At 40.5% G+C, this 23,099-nt stretch overlaps 2 long non-coding RNA genes across 4 annotated transcripts; one reads left to right on the top strand and one right to left on the bottom strand.

Annotated features, from left to right (window-relative positions):
• Positions 1-6,832: 6,832 nt before the first annotated feature.
• LOC147758401 (uncharacterized) lies at positions 6,833-11,778 on the bottom strand. Its single transcript, XR_015318831.1, has 2 exons — positions 11,649-11,778; positions 6,833-7,312 (listed from the first exon to the last, which is right to left on the bottom strand). It is a non-coding gene; the product is annotated as an uncharacterized LOC147758401 (long non-coding RNA).
• A 4,628-nt stretch (positions 11,779-16,406) lies between these two features.
• Positions 16,407-19,629, top strand: LOC111255298 (uncharacterized). 3 transcript variants are annotated; one of them, XR_002675416.2, is made up of 3 exons: positions 16,407-16,629; positions 16,839-16,907; positions 19,097-19,629. It is a non-coding gene; the product is annotated as an uncharacterized LOC111255298 (long non-coding RNA). The 3 variants fall into 3 exon arrangements; XR_015318560.1 differs by having other exon boundaries at positions 16,407-16,649; XR_002675414.2 differs by having other exon boundaries at positions 16,407-16,649; positions 16,839-16,944.
• The last annotated feature ends 3,470 nt before the right edge of the window (positions 19,630-23,099 follow it).

Below are 23,099 nucleotides of genomic sequence, written 5' to 3'. Positions count from 1 at the left end.
TTGTTGAAATTGAAAGACCAAGCAGCTGACCAGTTTCGTTCACGAATTTATATTTCAATTATGGACACCCAAGCGAACGATATTTAAAGATGTTTTGCTAAACATTATAGTATATATACACTGTAGATGTGAGATTATTACAATAGATGTATGTAGGACTTTCATCAGATGACTTCGAATAATGGCGAAAAAGGGCATCAAAAGGGTTGTCGTTGGACTAAAGTGTTCCTTCATGTGAAAGGGGGAATGCTTATTTGTAGATACTGTTTGCCGTTTGTATTTTCCCTGAGTCAGATTCTGCTTTTTAGCTTACGACTGCAATAGGCCGCCGGATTTATTCGCTCTTTCCAGCCCATCTAGTTGATCCATCTGCGCATTGGGCCCGCCTTAAGGCCTTAAATCCTCCCTGCATACGCTGTGTGACATATTCTGGGATCAGCATGATGTCCTCATGTCCTACGGATTCATGGCCGTTATTTAAGATTGCTTACTTGTTCGGCATCGGCAATCTCAACAGTCCTAAAATAACCTGTTAGTACGGAAAACGCAGATCTTTTCCATCACCATCATTTCACTTATATTATAAATATCTATTCATCTTTTGACTGCTTTGATTATAAAGCTCTTGAATTGAGATCGTTCTTCGACAATATTAATAATAACGAATCTACAATAATAATAATAAAGAAAGCGCTAATACGAGTGAAAAAAACAGCTACATAAAAAAATCAAAGAATATACTTGTAAAAAAAGCGAAGACCAATTCCAAAAGTAGACTCACGGTCCAATTCTTCGGCCAGAATATATACTACAAATGCAGAAAACCGCGCCGGCAGCATGTGATAAGCTTCAAGAAAAATTCAGAATAGAAACCCTTAACAGTTACTACCACAAATTATCTAAAAATTAGGCGATATAGATTATTATGTAAGGAAAAAGAGAATACGGGAATGGCACTCTGCTTGAGCAAGAATTATTAAGATAGTTTACTTAAATTATTTCTTGCTTTATGCGCTGTCACAGTTTGGGCTGATGATGTACATGGTATCGTATCTGGTAGACTTGTTGGTCATTTACCAGTGAGCTTATCTCTTATTTCTTTGCCTTGACTCGGCCCATTGAGGCAACGCCAGATAGGAGCACACCACCTCAAGCCGCATCTGTTTCACTTCCGATTGGGTCTACTCAGGCAAACGGATGACATCACAAAATAGACCAAAGCTACCTATTATCAGAAAGAGATGCTAAACACCGCAAAAGGGCCATAAAGTCATTACGAACAAATGCTGCCCTTTAGCCGCTTGCTTTCCGTCTCTGCGCAGTCCACGACAAGTCTGCTAAATAGTAAAAACGCAGTAGAAACATTTTGCCATTGACTAAACTATACTGGGACCACAGAAATGACCATTTATGTGCAATTCAATGCAGCTCCTTTTGCTCACAGTGCTCCCATCCACATACACTATTGGCTTGGCCTCGTTGGCCAGCTTCGCAATGCCTAGGTTTTTTCCATTGCAAAATGTAGCAGTATTATTTTTATCGCCAATGCAGCCAACCAGATTGCCTGGAGGTCGGATCAAGCTCGGCGGAAGATGCGTTAAATCTATTTTGAAGCATGCCAAAAGCTACTACTTTTTTCTTCTTATTATGAAAAAAATATAAAAGAAAATAAACATATATTCATCCTAGTTTTAGCTTATCGTATGTAATATGTGATTAAGCTTAATGGTTGAAAATGGTCTGCGCCATATTCGTGACAAAAGCTGCAGGCAGTACTGCGTTTCTACAAAGCACTGCTAACGGTATTAGCGTTACCTTAATGAAGATTTGATTCATGCAAACATCCTCGTATACAATCATCATCATCACCACAATTAATATCAGCCGAATAGTGTCGCCGGTTATTATAGGGTTGAGCTGCATTTCCGGTTAGGTTTACTTCTGCGTAGGTTTACTTGCTGCGAGGACTGCAAAGTCGGCCCTCGAGCTCTGTCTGCTAGTGCCCAACCCCACTACATATACAACAGCTGCATTAATCTACACGCTCTCAATGAAGTGTGAGGACAATACAAACCAGACGCGTAACACTTGAATGTCCGGCAGTCCGATGGCATTTTTCGGCGCAGTTAAAGTTTCACAAGCGGACTTCTGCGAGGTTTATAATTTCTAGGAGTAGATTTATTAGTTAGTATGAGCTCACGCCGATGCGTTTTTCAAGTTAAAGTAAATTAACGAAGCCAAACGAAGAAATCTACAGGGTTTAGCCAAAGCTTTCTCAAAGCCTCCTGAACCCTTACTTTACTAGTTTTAGCCACTATGGTTTTCTGTCTGACCATAATCAAAGTAACACGTCGAGATAGCACGGGCCACGAGAGTCGTGATAAGCTAAATTACCCTTATTTCCCCATACGTCCCAATATGGTCATCAATCGGCTCAAATGTGACAATTATATGTATATACAACAGTGTATATATATATATATATATATATATAGAATATACTGCTGTGGAGAGAAGTTGGCGAAGTCAACGCACGACTGATTCCCGTTGGCTCCACTCCGCTAAATCGAACAACCGTTGCTTGTTCGTAAACGGAAGCGTTCTCCTTGCGTCCCTTTTGGACGCTTCACCGTAAAAATTACCACCAGCTTACATGAACTGTTGACGCTGCTACTACTACTGTTGTCGTATCACGCTGATGACGTATTACGAGTACCCCACGATCCTGTGTTGCAGTGGCCCCACTGACAACCGAAAGCTGGCGGATTGTACACGGTTATATCGAATTTTTTGCAGTCCTCTCCGCATGACACTTCTATATACCCCAACCAACCAGTAATCGCCCGTACGTAAATATACAATATCACTACAAAAATACTTTGAAGAAAGCTACGTTCGTATGTTCAGCGGTAGAATATAAAACGAATAGCTTTTTGTGATAAATGCTGAACTTAATTTGGATGCGTATAAGCGTTCGTTAGAATGTACGATATTTAATATTGGTGACCCATGCCACAAAATGATGTATCATTGTTAGTTACGGTTATAGGTCTATTGAGCCTTAATTAATGCAAATCGACCTAACTGCAATTATGAAATTATTTTTCCTGAGTTCCGCAAGTTTACCAACTTGGTCACTTGCTATATCTATAAACTATTACATCGCAGAGAAGGCTCATTTGTGTTGAAACTGGCCTTGTTCAAGTGTAACATTGAAATGTGCCTTGTTAAAGGAACCCATGCTGACACGGTGGTTCGATAGCTTTCTGTAATAAAAATCACTGATCTGCGTGTCGAATTTTAGCTGTAGGGAAAATCGATCGGTAATGGCATTGAATTTTTTTCGTAGTCAATTATATTCTTGGTATATCAAGATCTGTATATTGGTATGTACCGGGGCTGATCGATGCGTAACGGGATTGATCAGTCAACGGGAGCTTACAAGACAATACGTTTTAATGGGCGAACGTGCGTGTCCAGAACCAGTTGGTAAGCTTAATCAGTTTGGACTGGGGAACGCGAATTTGAAAGAATACGGACAATGTTTTTTTCCTATTTTGTCTACGGTATTGAAAATCTTTTACTAGCTCCTGGCTGGCAACAACTAGCCTTTATAAGGATTTATTAAGTCGACATACAATGTATGCTTAACGCCCTTCACACCTAGCAAAATGAGTGTCCTTTTACGCCGTGTAAACACTAAAAATGGTATAATTGATAATAATACAAAAAAATTTTAAGCTTCTATAGGTAACTTCGGTATAATGTAGGCTGCCAGAATGTAGGTCCTATCCAACAGTGACGTACCTCGCAAATATGTTTTACATAACGCGCTCAAACGTCCAATTTCTTCAATGGCGTCAATATGGCTACGCTATCTGGATACTTTTTGCGCAGTAGGTGAATGGCAGTTGGCTATTTTTATTCTTCCCTTACCTTTCATTCATTAATCTAAACTTTAACGCTCTTTATACTGTCCTAGGACAAGTAGACGGCTTCTAGTTCATAGCATTTCATAGGCGGGTCGTACTTTCTAGCATCTCTTAATTCAACGCCATACGGTATGCCCCTCTGTATGTTAGCCAAAGACATGGGCCCATCGGGAAATACTCATATATTATGAATCAACACCCTTCACTTCCCTATCGTGTTTGCTCGTGGCTTGGCAGGGCCAACGAATTGGGCTCCTTCGAGCTGTCCACTGGAGTGGCGTTGGGCTCGATTTCTCACTTAGTACCCACTAAGATGAGATGCCACTGGGGCATGGAGTTGTGCTGGCGGCTTTAATTAAAACACGAAGTGACAGTGGCAGAAATTTAGTAACTCAGTCTAGAGCGAGGGGGTGCCTTCATCACAAGTGTACCCCGCGTGAAGACTCGCTGAGATACGCGCAGGCAGACATAGACAGACATTTGTCGTCCGACAACGCACAACCTTTCCACATATCTAAATCAGTCCTGTCATACCAATATGCATTTTCGTTTAGTTTTTAACGTTTAGTGGGACATCGTTTATAGTCTAATACAATTATTTTTATTATATGAAAAATACTAGAATAGTTCAAAGCCTAAGTCTGCGCCATGTCCATGAGATAATATAGTACGGTTATGATTATAGCTCTCACTGTGAGCGACTATACTTTTGATTATCCTGCATATATTATACTTTTGCCCCGTTTCGTTTCTGATATTAATCAGCCTAAGAATACTGATTAATTACAGAGACTTAGATAGTTACTTTTGAACCAGGACGCTCAACCACATCGAATTGAAACGTTCCCTTGGCCATTGTTCAGCTGTGTCGCTTGGTCCGACACAAACGCACCTATAGATTTCAACATTTGTTTTTCAATTGAATTTTCGGTTCGCGCATATATTCTAATTTGCGCATTTGAGCAGGATCATGATAAAGTTCTCAAAAGTTCTAAGGGCATAACAAATACTTAGAATCGCTCCTTTAGTGTGCCTTCGCGCGTTCAACCGCAAATAGAAAATGGCTCGTTTAGCCAGGAGGCTTTGCCCCCCAACGCTAGCTTCGACAACTGTTCACCAGCAGTACTGTTGAGTGTAGAAAGGCCAAGCCCGCTTGTTGACCCTTTAACGCTCAAGACAAGTAACGAAGTTCGTTGTCCCAGGGCCCGGTTGCTCACATCGGCCCGTTCGATGAGACCTTAGTCAGCTGCGTAGTTAAGCCAAAACAAAACTAATTTAGCGATCTTTGTTGGTTCTGGGTGAGTTTTTCTTGTATGCTGGTACTACTTAACGTCAGATACAGACCATGTTCGAACCGGGGTCGAACGTCTAGCCTCTCGTGTAACCCGTTAAGTTGTACGTAATGCATTTCGACGTCGGGCATTAGCAGGACGGACACGTCTTTGACCTGTTCTTCAAACGTGGTAATTGAGTGCTCTTTGCCCCCGTTTGTCGATTTGTGCCGATGTGAAATAGTACAATGGGAATAACTCGTGCGACGTCGGACGAGAAACACAATAATTGTTGTACGGCTGCACAGACCATTGTAACATCCCATCGAGCAGTTTAACAGAAAAATACTATCTATACTACTTTTTGTGCTTCTAGGAAACCTTTCTTGTGCACGGAAAGCTAAAGGTCGACCAAGCAGCTTATACTTGAAAATAATAACAATCATGTACACATAACATATTTGTGATCCCAGCAAAAAAAGTAAACATTTTTGGTCAACATTAATTTACCGCACAGCTGTATCTAAAGTAATTACAGAACGGGATGTTGTGAAGCACACGCACCCGGAGACCAATTTCACCACGCAGCTTCCTCCAAATGTGTGTGTGCGTGTGGCTTTTCTTATATTGGCAGAACTGACCACAATGGCAATGAAGGTAATATCTCTGTGAGAATCCTTTTACGAGATTGTCTATATTCGGACACACGACCTCCCCAATGTTGGCTTGTGATGCCAGCCTCGCTGCTGGTCTAGCCATTATCGGGACAGCAAAAAAAAAGTGTGTGTCTTTTCCATATTATCATCTGATAGATGCAGACAAGAAAGATGACTGGCTGTGACCGGCAAACAATGTTAGATGTCTATATATACGGAATGTAGCCTAAATTTAAAAGATGGCGATTCCAGATATGCCGTTGAGGCCTGGCTGAATTGCAAAATGAACAATTAAAAACCCTAACTGTATGTATGTTTAGTTTAAAAATCAAGGTGGTGTAATACCTATCTTTGCTCCTATATCTCGAAACATACACAAGAAATATAGGCAGAACCGAGACAGGTTACATAACAATTAGGCCCACGAAAAACGTCCGTCCGATATTTATATCACTGTCTACCCATTTTGTAGTCCGAGTTATTGCCAACCTCCCTAATGTTTAGCTTTTATATCTGTTTAAAATTTTGTTCTTCCGTTCCAGTCTGTAATTTAGTGTCCACTAAAGTGGTAATACGATGGGTTTCGTATGTCGGCCTTCTCGATATGCATCCCTAAAAATAGGCTTTGTAAACGCTGTTTGAACACCGTTAACTTAGGCCGAGATGTGGACCCCGGTCTACTTCAAATTGACAACAGTGCTTTTTTGAAACGTTCTTTGGACACGTAAGCTTGGGTCGATATTTTTAGATTTGGATATTATGATTGTTCAGCCATTGTCCCATCGATATCTATCTATCTTTTAGGCTAAATAATGTCTCCTATATACATAACATATTATCAACTAATGCGTTCTACATTGCTTTCAGCAATTTTTTTTTAATACGTACGTATAAGGAAAAAGATCTCTTAAGAGCCTTAGCAAGGAAGTCGGGAGTTTCTTGTTAGTCGGAGTTGAGCTTAAAACGCTTTCAATTTAAATTACTTAAAGGAAACATTTTATTTCTTAATTAATTTTAGTTCTTATTAAGCTTATCAATTCTTATCAATTCTTTTAATCCTCCTGGTTGAATAATCCTGAACAAATGAGTTTCATAATCACAGTACATTTAGAAACCTAAGGGTCTCAATATTCAAGCATCTTTCTTCATGAGAACGTTTTGTTTAATGCATCCATGTCGCGCTGAAAGTCATATAAAGACTTCAATATGGTGAATCTAATTCTGCAGCCAGTAATGATAACTCCATATTGTTGCTGCGAGACGAGAGTTGTTACACAAAGCATGTCCACCGTTGTCGGATCTTGTATCGTCTGGCAGAGTTGAACTAACTTCCTGATTCCATGGATCATATTCTTCCGGAGTGGAACGAAGAGTTTATGTATGACACTCAATTTTAGATCTATGACGATAGATTATTGAGGATGCTTGCGAGAGCTCCGCTTGTAAACGATCCCTGAATAGGGACAGAGATTAGTATTTTTATTTTTGTGATCCACTTCGGGTAGATGAGACACGAAGAAATATATGAGCGGATCCTTTATGTAAATGACAAATGCATTTTTCAGTTAAGTCGTACAAAACACACTTTGTCCACTTATAAATAACCCTACGCAGTTCCATGTTAGTAAATGGCTTAGCTGTTCATAATGCTCTAATATTGACGCTAAACGATTGGGGTGGTCCCAGCTGTCAATATATGATCCCAGCTAAGCCCCAAGTAAACAGGTATTAGAATTATTAAAATATTAGCAATGATTGGAATATTATGGATTTTCAATGCTTTTCTAGCAGATTAACTCCTCAAATGATATAGTACGTTTGGCATTCTCACGTAAGTTGGCATGTCATTGGCGGATTGTGTAAGTGTCTCCGACATGGAAAAACATAGGTCCGTTCTATACGTTAGCGCAGTTACAGCCAATACATTTCAGAACAGATAACATTGGTCCCCTTTCCTATATATAAAGCCTGCTTTCGACAGACAGATAGATCTCACCCAAATTATGGCGGATACCTACATGTCTTAGACATATTTAAAAGCTGTTTACGGAAGTTTACTAGGTTCTGCTCATTTATTCACCAACCGTGTTTATTATTTATTTTTCAATTTTTATTAACAAATGATAAATATATTATTTGTGTCGTGTTATGATTAACATTGTCATTATTATTATTACTGTTGCTATAATGTCTCTGTTTTACACACAGAACGTCTTCATTTGCGACATTTGCCGACTTAGAAAGATAAACAGAAGCTGCTAAACCCCATAGCGATAGATGGTCATCCCTTGGGGAAGTTCTATGAAAAATGGTGTTAGAACGGAGAATGGAAGGTAGCGGGGTCTCAGTGACGGTGAGTGAGAAATTTTAAAATATCACCATCGTAGGCTATAGAAACAGAAGAGCGGTGCTGGTTTGTGCTTTGATGGTCCCTAGCAGTAGTGACTTGCGGGATTTGAATGAGATGAAGCGGTTTTCTGGGAGACGCTGTAGTGAGGGAAAGGGCAAAGGAAGCCATAGCGATTCCACAATGATGGCCACTCGAGGCTACTGGACGCGTGCTTTGTGTGGGTGGCTGCTATAAACTCCCGGGAGGTATTGATGGGTCCTCTTGAGTGGAAGTGCCCAAAGAAGAGGTTGCACTAGCAGGGAGCAAGTCGAGATGCGGTATCCACACGAAGGAACCACCAACAGGACCTGCTCCAGGCAGGAATAGGACACGCTGCTTATAGGACCACCACGAACATGCAACAGGGTTCATATGGGCGGTAAAGAATTTGATTCTCTCGAGAGATAAACGTCTAGTCCGAACAGAGAATTAATACCACACCGACCGACCGTCCTCCTGCTCTGCCCCTTTCCCGCCTTTTGCTTCCCGCGGTCTTCATTCGCCACGATCTGTATTGATATTCAGGGAGCGGCATTGCATCGCTCGTACGTAAAAATACACGATCCTAAAAATACGACTACGATTTATCTATATACTCATATAGATATACCGGTTGCATTCAAAAGTTTGGCTTCGCAATGGACAGTTCTGAGCTGTGCACCGACAAATCGCTTTTGACAATACTATAATTATTTGATTTTTTTTGGTCGTTCTTCTATTTAATACACATTTTTTTTTGTATATATATATATATATATATATACTATATTGGATAGCGTTTTTAGAAATATTATCTATTATTTGTTCTGCACAAGATGATGGATTTAAATTCGAACCTTTTCTCATAATTCAAATCTAAAGGCGCATCATACACATTTTTTTCAAAATTTTAGACTTTTAGCGGATTGAAAAAATATAAGGATTTCGAACGGCCTAAAAGTTCAAAGGACGCAAAAAGTTTCAGGGTTAGTAGTCATTGGAGCTTATCCGGACGGCGCAATTGGTCATAGAAATACTACTCCCGCAAACAACCAGTAGTTTCTCTACCAAAAATCCAGTATTATCAAAAATGGCTTTCTGCGGTATGTGTTCTTGACCTCAGCGTGTAGCCGGGAAGAGAACTTGTACTTGTAACTTGGGAAAAGATACGCCCAACTACAGAACAAAGGAAGCTTCATTACTATTCAATTAACGAAGTAGGATTACAAAAGGATCATGCGATGGGAAATGCTGAATAAGAACGACACAGTCGGGAAGAATCTCTACACCGGTCAGCTGTAGCTAGTAAAATGAGTCCTTTTAACAAACAAAAAAATCTTGCAAATGAAGCTTAGTTATCCTATTGTTTAGTATGCTGGGCGACGAATTGTTATCACATCGCACATTGGCTGACATACAGAGGGGCATACCGTATAGCGTTGAATGAAGAGATGCTAGAAAGCACGACCCGCCTATGAAATGCTACGTACTAGAAGCCGTACGCGAAACTATTTACTTGTCCCAGGACAGTATAAAGAGCGTCAAAGTTCGGATTAATGAACAAAAGGCAAGGGAAAAATCAAAAACAGTCAACTCCCATTCAGATATAAGCGCACCTACCACGCAAAAAGTGGCCAGATAGTCATGTTCACGCTATTGAAGAACTTCCACACCTGAGCGCGTTATGAAAGTTGATTTCAAAGGCATATCGTTATTGGCTAAGGCCTGTCGGCTACTTATTATTGTGAGACGACGTACCTCTCACATAGCGCGTATCGATTCTGAACAGGTGAGATGTACATGAAAAAAACGTGAAGAAAGGCTTCATGAAATTTCTACAAGAACCAACTGTTTCTATGAACTAGTAAAATCGCAGACATCATAAAGAAATAGTAGCCGTACACTATTCTAATCAGCCATTTGGTCATCGTAACAGATCATCCGCATTGTGAGTTCCAGTTGACTGGTCGAGATGGATGAAAGCTCGTTCCTATTAGTCAGCTCCGGTACGCACCAGTCTGTACCGCTGTGTATATTAAGTATACGATTGATGGCCAACACAATACGATGTTACCAACGATTATTCCAAATTGATAATGTTCTTCCTTATAACATAAACTTAGCCTGCAGACTCGTCACTTTCAGCACTAACACTGCGTCAGCGTAAATTCCCTTGACACTACATCTTCCAATATGAGACTTTATATAAATGAAGTATATAGTTTCAACGCAAAACGAATCTTTTTCGTGATCTAATTACAGAAGTCGACTGGAGATTTTATTGCACTCATCATTATCTCTAAGATTCGCTCTGATTTACCTTTCCGGCTTCTAGCGATCTAGAGGCAGCGAAGACAAAAACCTGCTACGGTGTGACCTGTAGAGGCTTGTAGACGCGGAACGCTGCCTCAAACAATGAAAGATGTAAATATGTTTGACCCCCACTTCGTCAAGGCAAATGTTTGTATTAGTAGTGTGATAACAAAAGAAAAATATAAACACGAATAACAGTAGCATAACAGTAGACGCGAGAATCGAAGGAAGTGATCGCAAATGCCCACTGAATCGGTTTTATCGGACCAAACAATAATCTAATTGACCAATTTAGAAGCAAGATATATAATGGCAATATTATATGTTGTGGCTTAAATATTCAATATGACACTTGTGTATAGGTAAAATCAAGGAGGTCGCTTTACAAATGATGGTTTTGGTCCAGGGTGACCTTGCCTAACTGACCAGTTTGAAAAATAAATGCCATGTACTTTCTATTTCCGAGCTTAATAACGAGGCCACTTTTGCACTTCCTAGATTTCGGCGTACGCTAACCTCGTAAGTTCGTCGATTTCCTTCCTTTGTCCTAACTATCATATAGAAAGGAGACATATTTTTTTCCTGTACATTTAAACTAAGAATCAATTTCATCTTTCTGCAATGAGTCGGCATGCCGTTCGCTGAAAAAACCAGGTTGACTTCTGCAGCTACTGCTGCGCGTCCAATCCAGACGACAGTGAATACGTGTCTGCATGTGTACGTAAAGATGGCAATCAATTAGTAGTAAGCGCTATGCAAATGTGTGTAAATATTTTGCAAGCGCAAATTACGATGTTTGTTTAGACTGGAATTAAATTTTAAGCTCTATAGTGGGTCGGTAAGCCGTGTCTGCCCATAAACCTGATTTACTACAAACTTGAAATTCTATTCAGATATTGTCGAATTCGTTGAAACATTTAAAAAAACAGCGGCTTTGTAAGATAAGGCAATTCCATAACTGAGTGTAAGACAAATTTCGAGAGCTGAGCCTTTTACAACTGCGACGAATTAATAGACCGTATTGTCATGCTAAAAAAAAAAACTGCTAGCCAATAGCAAACGGAGTAATTACACTAAAATAACTAACTTAATTAATTAAATCGCTTACCGTTTCAGGGAATGACGTTATAATAGCTTTATGCAGAAACAATATTCTTTCTACCAAACATACCCTGGCCTAAAAATTTCAGATTCACGATGTAGCAAGCTGATGGTAAACAATGCTGATTGTGATTTATGTCTGTTTCAAGCTGTTCCGAAAACGCGCAGTTTTATCATTTATAAGTATTGTTAGGTTAATCGTTCCGTAATAAAATCTAGTGAGTCGTGTAAAATAAACCATATCTAAAAAAGGTGAACTTTTTGCATACATTAACTAAAATTAGTAATTATTTAGATTCATCTGTTTGAGACCTATAATACTCGTAAAAATCGAATAGGGGTATTAATAGGATGATGTAGACTGCGAGGAGGTAGGTTCTAATTGAAATGGTTGTGAATGATGGAAATCACAAGCGATCGACTAGTGCAATAAAGGAGTAAGCTTGAACAAATTACTTGAAATCTCTAAATGTATATGTATCAATAATCATATTTCAAAAATTCACGAAAAACTAGAGCGCACTTCCGTACTTTATCCACCTAGAGAAAAATTCAAATTCCACAAAATGTATTTTCTTTCTAAAATCTATCAAGTGGCAAACTTTCTAAAACAATAGCTTGTTGCTCGTTTATAAACTGTTACAAAGGTACAAGTGACAATAATAAACACTTTGTCAAACTATTCGATAGTCTGTTACACCGTCTTTTGAGCATTCACGATGTAACGATCTTCGGCCTGTCTTCGAGCGTCTTTTTCTTGCCTATCACAATCCTCTAGTACTGTTACTGTTATATAGCAGTGCAATTCCTCTGGGGTTAGCGATGAAGATCAACAGCTTTTACGTACGCCCCACACCAGCTCATTCTACTATCTTGTCAGGGTTCTTGAACGACGACCCTCGCTTAGTGAATGTGAAATACAGATCATTCAAGCTTGCGTCATATGTCACTAGTACGCACTGAGTGCCTTTATGCGTATACTTGAAAATTCTAATTTTGTGTAAACGTTAACAAGATCATATTAGATAAGAGACAAATTTCAGATAATATGGTTGGAAACAATGCTTCCAGCAATCAAATGTCAAAGTTATGATATCGCAGAGACATAGAAACGACAGTTCTGCGCACTCTGTAATACAGGTCCGATTCACCGGGCAGAAGCATTTTTTACTTACAGGTTATGCTCTGCATACATGTACTTATTTGCCTATCTCGGAAAAAATTAAAATGGAGAGAATGACACCTTTAGTTCGGATGCGATGTTTATTTTATCTGGTCGCCAGTTACTTGCCTGCTTAGATGGAAGGGCCGAACCAGCGGTAGGCAGAGCAGATCGATCTGGTGGCTCGATCGGTGTCTGAGGTGTGTGCCTATGAGTCTAACGTTAATCTTTTATATGAACGAACCTCAGGAAACTCTTTAAAGTGGGAATTGAGCAAAAGGCTATGCAGAGTCTCGTTCCTTATGGACAATACTGTACAAATAATATACTGTAAATATAATTCTTTTTTACGGACGCCTGTTATGTACACAAGTCCACGCGGTGGAGGACTCTATAAGGTAAATATGAGCATCAGCGGAGAAAAAACTCTGATAATGACTGAAGTGCGTTAGACATATATGTAAGTTGTTGCATACGATAATAAGGATTAGTATACATATACTATTCCTTATTGGCAATAGGCAAAGAAAGGGAAGAGCACACTGTTATTTACAGTATGTAGAAGAAGCCATAACTATAAGCACTGAAAACGCTGCGTGCCAGTCTTACATCGTAGTGTTGCTCGGTTCTTAGTCTACAGCTTTTTCTTAGACCAAGGTAATTAAATGAAGAGACGGTCGGGACCTATTTTTCGTGGAAAAGCCACTGTGACAATACTGCGAAGCCTATCTTCAGGAGAATCTATGCCAACCTTTTTCTCGTTGATAGACAGAGAACTTAGACCTGAATAATGAGCAGCATAACTAAAATTTGTTTGACGCATATCTATTTATTTATAACAAAATCGGAACTAAGTAGGTTTAATTTTCTAATAATTATTGAATTAATTTTCATATGTTACTCGAAAGATCTGCCTGTCTAGCAATATAGCAAAGAGTAAAAAGACATTCTGAGGCTCTGAAACATGCACTACGAATTTCTTAAAATGACAAAATTCGGTCGTGAAACTTTTCTTCTTCTGACACAGGGAGTACGCTGGCTGTTCACGGCTTATTGCATACTCTCTCGTTTATGCCTAATAATATATATGAATTTACCCAACATACCTCTACATGTACTAGTCCCAGCAACTCCGCTTGCTCTTTCCTTTTTTCTGTGACCGGTTTATGCGTTGGATACTAGAGGCCAAAATTGGAAAAGTAAATGTATGATACTGTGCCTAAGTGCTGTGTGGTGACAATAATAATATCCTTAAATGGGTTCGACGTGAGCTGTCATTAAGGAGGCTATATCACTCAATCGATCTCTCAATCGTTTCTGTTAATACTTGCCCGTTTACCCTATCTGCCTTCCTATAGTATACTTCTTCCGACAGTATATTTCACCGCATATAGTGTACCGCCAACAGATAAGTTGCAACTTTTCGTTGCGGTAATTTTGGACGCGGGGTCCCCATTCAGATTGGTTGAGGAAAACTGAGCATATTTGTGGCCTCAAGCCAGCCGCTATGTCTGGGATAAGTACCCAGAAGAAACAGATAATCACTTCTATTTCCCAATCATTCCTTTGCGCTCTCTTCAGAATTGACGGCGGACTACTTGGTTAGTAAATCACGAGAGACGTTGACGATAGTCGAAAACGATATTACCTTGTCATTTTTTTTTGCGGTTTTTGTGGGTTGTCTGTATAATGCTATGTATACATTGATGTGATATCAAACGTTTGCCATCGATAAAATTAGTCATAGAAATACAGCAGAAAAGAGAAACTGATGCGGAAGGCGAATGCGTACTAACTGAAATAACTCTGTGTTGCTAGTTAATGAAACAATCTGGCCATTGCTCGACCTTCTGGGGGGCAGCATTGAACCTTCAAAGATAAATTCAGTAACAGTGTAGGATTCACTTGCCTTGTAAATGAGACAAAACCTGACCGTGTCCAAGCTCAACCTAATATATACACTATGGTAGGTTCGCCTGACATCGTAAGAGCAACTGTGACCTAAAAGAGCATTATAGCTTATTTAAGAAAAGCATAGCCTTTTGAGGAACCTTTAAAAAAACTATTATTTTATATGTCCAGCTCGCAGAGTTTCATAATTACAGTCCTACATTCAATAGTGTATCTTAATTCCATGTCACTCTAAAAATGAAACTAAAGATCTTTACATAGCGTTTCTAATGAATTTTTAGTAGAGCAGCTCAAGTGTTTTTGCTCTTGTAAAGATAAGCATGATCGCAACGAAGGAATGGCTAAATACAAGCTGGACACAACATTGCCTTCCCCGATCATTAATGACAGTTGGCTGAATAATTGTCTCACATCTCTTCCTGCGTTTTTTTGTGAACTACTTTTTCGGTGTCGTGCGTATTTTTACCTTTGGCACGAGACAGCAACTTATGATGTAAGCACACAGAAGCCCATGCATACTCGGGCAAAGCATATGGGTTAGCTATGCAGATGCGGGAAGTGACAGCATCGACAGGCTTCAGCGGCGCTCATTGGTCCATCAACAACTATCTGCCACATCACACCTCAGCGTGGGCATCATCTGTTACGGCTTGCCTCCTGAGCCTCTAAAAAGAGGTGATGCAGGTTCTCATCGTCTTAAACTCAAACCAACTCGTTTCTCTAGCGAGCTAGCTAGAGATAAACAGCCTGGCAGGCGTTCGATGTTTATGAACTTCAACATAACTAAACTGCTTCCTTCAGATACCTTGTTGAGTGGTCGGCACGGCAGTACTAGTCGTCTAGGCGACAGCCTGTGTCCTTGGTGCACAAGCCTCGTACTTACAAGCTTATAGTCTATCGCAGTAACGAATGAAATTGCCTCCCTCTGTCAGTTTTGATGGAAAGAACGGCGCAACGAAGGACCCCGCTTGTGAACAAGCCCATTATCGAGCGAGTCTAACGTTTGCTCAAGAGTATTTTACCTCGGATCGGTAGAAGCTCATCTGACAGGGGAGCAACGCAACGTACTGATCGGTTAAAGGTCGGCAAAGGAATAGTAAGTTCTGAAACAATCCAACTTTAGCTTCGACTTCAAAAATAAACGAATCGTAAATATATACCAATGTTTCAAATAATGCTGTTTATTATATCTTCGCAAAGATCGGCTCTTTTAGAATTTTCGGTAAAATCATTGCCGAAATTGGTTTGTTACGATAGCTTTAACAAGGATGTTTTCTTCTTTTCGTTTCGAAAACATTCACTCAGACATATAGTGCCTACCGTTTGTTCTGAAATTATGAACAAATTTGGGCTTTTTATAGTCCGCTTCTCCGACCATAGCCAAATAAATTGGTTCAATATGGCACTCACAGCACAGCACAGCACAGCACAGCAAGCATCTCATCTCAATCCATCAATTTTATGGAACGAACACACGTGAAAGTGAAGAGGGGCTAACGCTACTGCCAACGGTTTGATTCTCTGACCCCTGAGCACTGGACGAAGGATGGTAACCCCAGCCCCTTGTTACCGTCAAAAAAAACAGACGCATTTAGCACGTGCCACTATTACAAGATAATACGCGAATGCTAAAAACCTTCCATAGCGGCAGCAGCGACAACAAAATAATAGGAAGTCGCGCGACGGGGGCCACTTTCTCTCCCCGAAAACTTTCGCTCTGCTAAGATAACGCAGTTAAACAAACATTGACCTTAAGCATATTTATTGGACTCAGGAAAAAAGTTCAGATTGGTTGAAAAACGCTCCTAAAGCAAGCTGAGACACATCCATATCTGTGTCAATTTATCGACATTTCCTACGTAAAATTACCTACATATAAGTTACGTTGTTTGCAGAGTATTTGGCCGCGAATATGGTGAGCTATCCAGGGCTGGAGTAAGTAACTTGAGATAAGCTCATAGACTTTAACGAAATTTACTGCATACTTATGTCTGTATAGTTCTGTAGTAGGGACGTATGTTTATAATAACTTCGCTTTAGTGTTGTTTATTTTAAATAAGGTTCTTAGATAGCATTTAAAAAATACTGTCGCCTTTTTTTTTTTTGACTACTCTGTACATACAGTGGATAAGATGTCTCGATAGCGTCGCTTCATGAGAGTCCATCATGCATATGCAGCTATGGACTGGAAAAGTACGTAAAGACACTGCAGCCACCTTGTGGAAACGAAGTATGATTATAATTCGCTCAAATCTTTTACTTAACACGACTTCATATTAAGAGAGAAAAGAGAGTTTTTTTCTTTCTTCTTATCTCGTTTGTAGCGTTTTATATATTGTATAAACTATATCAGAACCGTAACTTTCATTAATGAAGCAATTTCAAACTTATTGTCGATCTTCTTCTAGTTATACCTTTGCTAATTTGTTGCATTAACGCCAAAGAGGAAAGTGGAAAATACTTTCTAAACAAATACGCTATTAAAGATGTCCAACTCTTGGACGAGAGTGTCAGCCTCCAACCGGACAAAAAAATAGCATATGTGAGTAGTTTTCATACCGGAGAGGACATTAGGAGTAATTTAAAATGAAGACGTTTGAAGCATCCGTTGTGTGACGAAGATCGGCCTATCACTGCGAAACTAGGTAACAGGTGTGAGAGGAAACGCGCTATTTTAGAAGAAGGAATTTGTCTACATTGATAACTGTAGCATTTTCGTGGAGTGAAAAATGACGCGTTCGGAAACAATTAGTATCGACTTTAATTTAACTTCGTTGGGTGGTCAAAAACGGTATATTTCGATTAGGTAATGGGCACAATAAATGAATGGAAAGTTACCCTGTGGATAGCAAGTTAATTTGCCCTGTGTTCTGTTACTGCAGAATTTACTTTGCGGAATTGCGTAGGTGAGCAGGCCGTCGGAGAAAAGATCAGACACCGGCGTTAGTATAATTGGTTTTTAGTACGCCATTAACACCACTACTGCTTAATGTTGGCCTATAAAGACTAATGAAAAATGTTATAGAAGGATGTCATAATACATATTTAGCAAATTTTCCGCCAAACAAAATTGTGCCAACGACAACGAAGTACGAGCCGTATGGGATAAAACAAAAACACGCATTCTTTTCAAATTGTCAATGTTAATTATGCATGTTAACGTTTAGAAGTAAACGCAAGTAACAGTGTTTACTTATAAATGTATTGTAGTTGTATCGTTGATGAAGATCATTGTCCATTCAGATTGACGATGATTACCTGTGAAGGTCTGATTTTGTATAGGGCTCGTGGTTCGAGGTCTTCGCCACTGATATACATATGCGGCCGTATGGTAGCTGACGTCTAGCTCAGCCACTCATTCGCCTCCTAGCTAGCCCAATTGAAGGGTGAGTTCTAATTCCCCGAGGCCCGACGATACCGGCCCGTGTCGCCGGCAATACCATTGTTGGATGCGTCAGTTACCATATGCTGTACGTACGGGTGCAACGACGTGCTCCCCCCCCCCCCCCCCACTGATTCTGATACCCACGTAAAAAGAGTAGCATTAGCGTTAGCATCAGCATGTGTAGTATCAAAACATCATAGAACAGCCGCTGCCGCTAAAAACAGCTTTTGGATCATTTTACCCATTCGACCATAATTACTTTCAAAACATTTCTTTTCCTAGCATATATATATATATATAGCTGTGAAAAGAAGTCAGAAGAGACATATACAGGCACAGAAATTATATAAAATACTGAATGGGCAAATATGACCCCTTATTCCGAACAACACTTTACTAATAATAGTAAGCACATACATACGTACTAAATCGCTTAGTAGGAGAAAGTGGCTTTAACAACACAATATTTTCACTTTGGAAGCTGTAAAAAAATAATAGGAAATAATAGAGACCCATCGTTGTCTCTGAAAGAGCGCTTTATTTTATGTTCGAACGAAGTTATTAGATGGGAATAGAGGTGTTCGACTCGAAACTCTATTATAGTGTTTTCAACAATCACGGTCTACAGTATTTCAAACTGCAGGTTGCATAGATATTAGTACTTTACGCGAGCTGCAAACTTTCTGCCGACAGGCTTCCATAATTTAGTAGCTTTTGATGCCAAAGAAAATCCATGAGGTATCAGGGTGTCGGTAACTTGTCTGTCTAGACAACTCAATTTTGTCAAAATCTGCAATTATATCGCTCGGTCAAATCACTACTTCGGCTAAGTTAAGCCAGTTCAGTCTGGACTACCATATAGCTGCCAGTACACTACGGGTTACAATAGAACATATATATGGGGTGTATGATTCGTGTTGCGTGACCATGCTACCCTCGTATTTCTCCCTGCTTCCACCACGCCGTTGTTTCTCTCTCTCTCTCTTTTCCCATCCAGGTCCTGCGGCTTTCTACGGACGTGTCCGGGCGTGTCTCTCGTCGCTGTAATGCCCAGACGGTGACCTCCCATCCGCAACAATCGTCGCGGCCTTCCACTCAAACCCCCGTACCCTCATACACCCGCGACAGACAGCACTTGCAACCTGACTGAGTGACTGATTGAGCCTAATTGAGCTGTAGCGACAAGTGGCGGACGCCATTCGTATACGGGACGGGGGAAGTAATACCGGTCTCAGGGATGCCCCCCGCTTCGCCTACAACCGCCGGTTTTGATCGAGCTGATGGCCGTACTAATTGCTGAAAGTGGCGCTTCATTTGCTATATGGAACGGGAAGCACAGTGTTGTTGTTGTTGTTGTTGTTGTTACCGTTATACATCACACCGCTATCGCGCAGCGACAGCAGCTAGAGGTGTTCAGGAGGGCGTAATGCTAGGGGACTGAATTGTTGAACTCTGCCAAGCTTTGTTTACTGTTAATGATTAAAATCATCATTGATATGATGCGTACGGCTTAATGACACCGAGTTCGGCAACCTGCTCTACTTTTTTAGGTACTTATAATAAACATATCTTTATATAGGAATATATTGTTTGATAGCTCTAGCTATGTGTTTTGCAATGGAGAATAATTTTTTTTCCGTCAAAAGCCGTACATAAACTCTTGCTCTTTTTTAGCTTCACAAACTAATGTAAAATATATATATTATATCAAGCTGCGATAGCAAAACCATAACTCCTCAAGGTACTTGATATGGCACTAATTTATCCGAAAGAGAGCTTGTGTCCCTTTGCTTTCTGCTTCTATATAGATGATTCTTGCAAAAGAGAAAAACAATCTGACGCGCCTACATAATACCATATCTCAGTACGATATAGCAGAAGTCACTTTTATCACTACTTGTCGGCTACACGTAGTAAGGTAAGATAGATTCACGGATCTCTATTAGAATTCTCAAGAGCCTTCCTCTCGATCCAAGAGTCTCTGTTCCGCCTAAGACTCAGTAACGTACATACCTGCGATTGCATTTCTTGCTACAGCAGCAACATAATTACAGCGTAATTACCGTTTGCCAGTTAGTCTGTGGCGTGAAACGATGCTGGCGTGCGACAGATCTGCCGAGAGACCCAGCCTTCTTAGGATGGAAAGAAGAGACCCCGAAACAAACGAATGCCGAGTTGTTCTTGGAATAACTCCTTCGTTCTAACGAATGCTTCCATGCTCAAAGAGTGACTGCTCAAATTAGGCTAGGGGGGTAAGACCTGATCCAGGAATGGAGCCAGCTTGCTACTCGTATGTCAAACGACGCACGTTACCGGAATGCAGGGATACGTATAAGGGCGCTCGCTCCTGAACAACGTTTTAGAAGCAAATGCTGCTTGTCTGGCTTTATCTTGCTGTCCACAAGAAGGATGGTGTAGCTATCCCCCCAAACGAGTGCCAGTCGGTTTGTTTCACGTCCTGGGGGAGGGCTCATCTACATTTTAATAACCCTCTTTGGCAGACTCGGTCGAAAGGAATACGCATTAGTGCTGCAGGCCAGAGCGGCAGCTTTCTCAATCGGCCGCAACTGCCGCTGGAGACTACTGCCATATGTATTATATACGATAATTAGGCATCTGACTTTCCAAACTGTATGAGTTTTTCGTCTGTTCGGACGAGAGCATAAGTTACTTTTGTGATTTGCTTCGCTACTACAGAGGCCAGCGCTCCTACTCGCACAAGCGGGGGTGTGTGTTCGCCTTCTCGACACTGCCATCGCTATACTGAGCCGCTAATTCAATCTTGCTGATTGGGTTTTGGCAATCGAAAAAAAGCACTAAATCAAGACCAAAAGGTAGAATAGTCAAATCACTAGAAAGACTAGTTATACAACTTCACGGAACATTTCGGTTTTGTATTAGATATTGTATAAGAAGAAAGCTGAACCCTTGGGAAATGTCCGGGGCAGTTTTCGTAATGAATGGGTGATACGCGTCGATAGTCGTGTGTTTAGCATCAATACGTCTGGGCATAAATACGCACGATTCCATACGTTTAGCAAACGCTTTATGGCGCCTTAGTGTAACAAAATGGCGTACAAACATGTACTCAATGTTCCCTCTGCTATGCAACATACAGACAGCAGACGGTAACATCGATGCAGCCAGTAGTCTTCCTGTTGGAACAGCATCCAACAAGATATATGTGTATGCCAGTATGTCGGTATCAGTTCGTGCTAGACATTCGTCATAGGATCATCATTCGATGTTTGTTTTACCTTTGGGGCTTCGTCGTCTATTCTGGCCAAGTTTTTCGACGATTTGAAACAAGCCAATGAGCAATGAAGCGTAAATCGGCCGCGGCTCTAATAGCAGGATAGTGCGGGTAGGATCAAATGAAGATTGCCTCCAAATGTGTTGCCATCGTGTCCTGGCGAATTCGATCACAAATCTGCCTTATCTCAATCTGTGTTTTCGACAAAGGCTTACCTTAGGCCGAATTTCAATACCCAAAGATGCAACACACCCCAATTATGAATCCGCCAGTCCACATATAAATAGTAGATAACGCTAGAGCAAACGTGTACCATTCTTGGCAGCTAAAGTGTTTAGCAACTAAGGGAAAACGCACGCCCTTTTCCGATCTTGCGAAAAGCTGGATCATATGAGAATAGCATTTTTAAGGGCACTATAGCCATTTTAGCCCCCTTTTCCCCTGCTTGGTAATCTCAAAATTTTCCCTAGCGACCGTTGTCAACCGATTCGTTTCTCTTCTATAATATATCCTTGTCATTTTGGCAGGTACAAATAAGGACGGGCTTGAAGAAAGGTTACAGCCCCCTTCTATCCCTCTGCTTCCCTATACTTACGCTAAGAGGCGTCTCGGTCTTCAACAGCAACTTGCGGCTCATACCAATGAGAGAGCAGCTATCATATTGTAATGAATAGTCAAGTACGACCAGCGGTAGAGAATGCTGCTGAGCCAACCGATTGGGAAAAAGCAAACCGCGCACAGAATGACAACTCTCAAGAAGGACCAGCATGCGGTAGGTTTGCAACGGAGTTGTTTGTTCGAACTTGCGCCCTTTACTGCTGCTGCTCCTGGAGAAAGACAGGCAGTTTGTTTTGGCCTCACTTTATCATTTATCGACTTGGCCGTATGCAATATCAGAATAGGTTCTTATTATTATGCCTACGACGAAAATGTCGAAAAGCTAGACATTATAATCTATATATCGTAAGGAAACGCAGTCGACGAGGTCAGCGAATGGTGATCGTGCCTGCTAGGCACGTCGAGTCCAAGAGCTGCCAGCTATCAATACGTAGGACGATAAGATCTTTCTTGTAGAAAAGGGTGTCTACTGGATAAATTTTAGGTTTTTGTATACGCAAAACGTGTCCCTTAGAAAATTATAGCTTAAGAATTTCCTAAAACAGTTGTGCAAACGACTATTAAAAAGGAAATCTGCAATCATTTGGTGAGTACCGCTTCAGTTATATAGAGTTTAGCCTGACGCTAACCTTGTTTAGCCTGTGTGGGACATAAACATGAAAACGTTTGATTGTCAATCACCTTGACATTTAATATTAAAAGCCTTGGTAATCCACAGCATTCGTGTTTTTAGCTTAACTTGTGTTAACTTTATGGATTCCTTGAAGTTCATGTCGGAGTAACGACTGTGCCTTTCGAAGTTCCTACATTCATTTTATTGTAATTTTCTCAGCAAATCATTTGAAACCAAAGTTCTTAGGGATGGGTAATTATCGTCAAATAGCTAGCAAAAAGTTTTTAGCGTCAAATCGCCAATTTCCGCGCGAATCGTTATAATACTCTGCGTCTGCCTTGGGACTGGATCTTGTTGCGTTTAGCGCGGCTGAAGCGTCATCAGGACGTACTGCAGCCGTTGAGGCTATCAATAATTGCACGATACAAGAAATATAGAAGCAGTATCCAAACGACGCTTCCTTCACAAGAGCCGTCATTGTTATCTATGAAGCATGGCGTATCAGAGGGTTTTTTT

This window comes from Varroa destructor, unplaced genomic scaffold, assembly GCF_002443255.2.
Source record: "Varroa destructor unplaced genomic scaffold, Vdes_3.0 BEIS01000001.1, whole genome shotgun sequence".
NCBI lineage: Eukaryota > Metazoa > Arthropoda > Arachnida > Mesostigmata > Varroidae > Varroa > Varroa destructor.
This window is presented reverse-complemented; position numbering and strand designations above follow the sequence as displayed.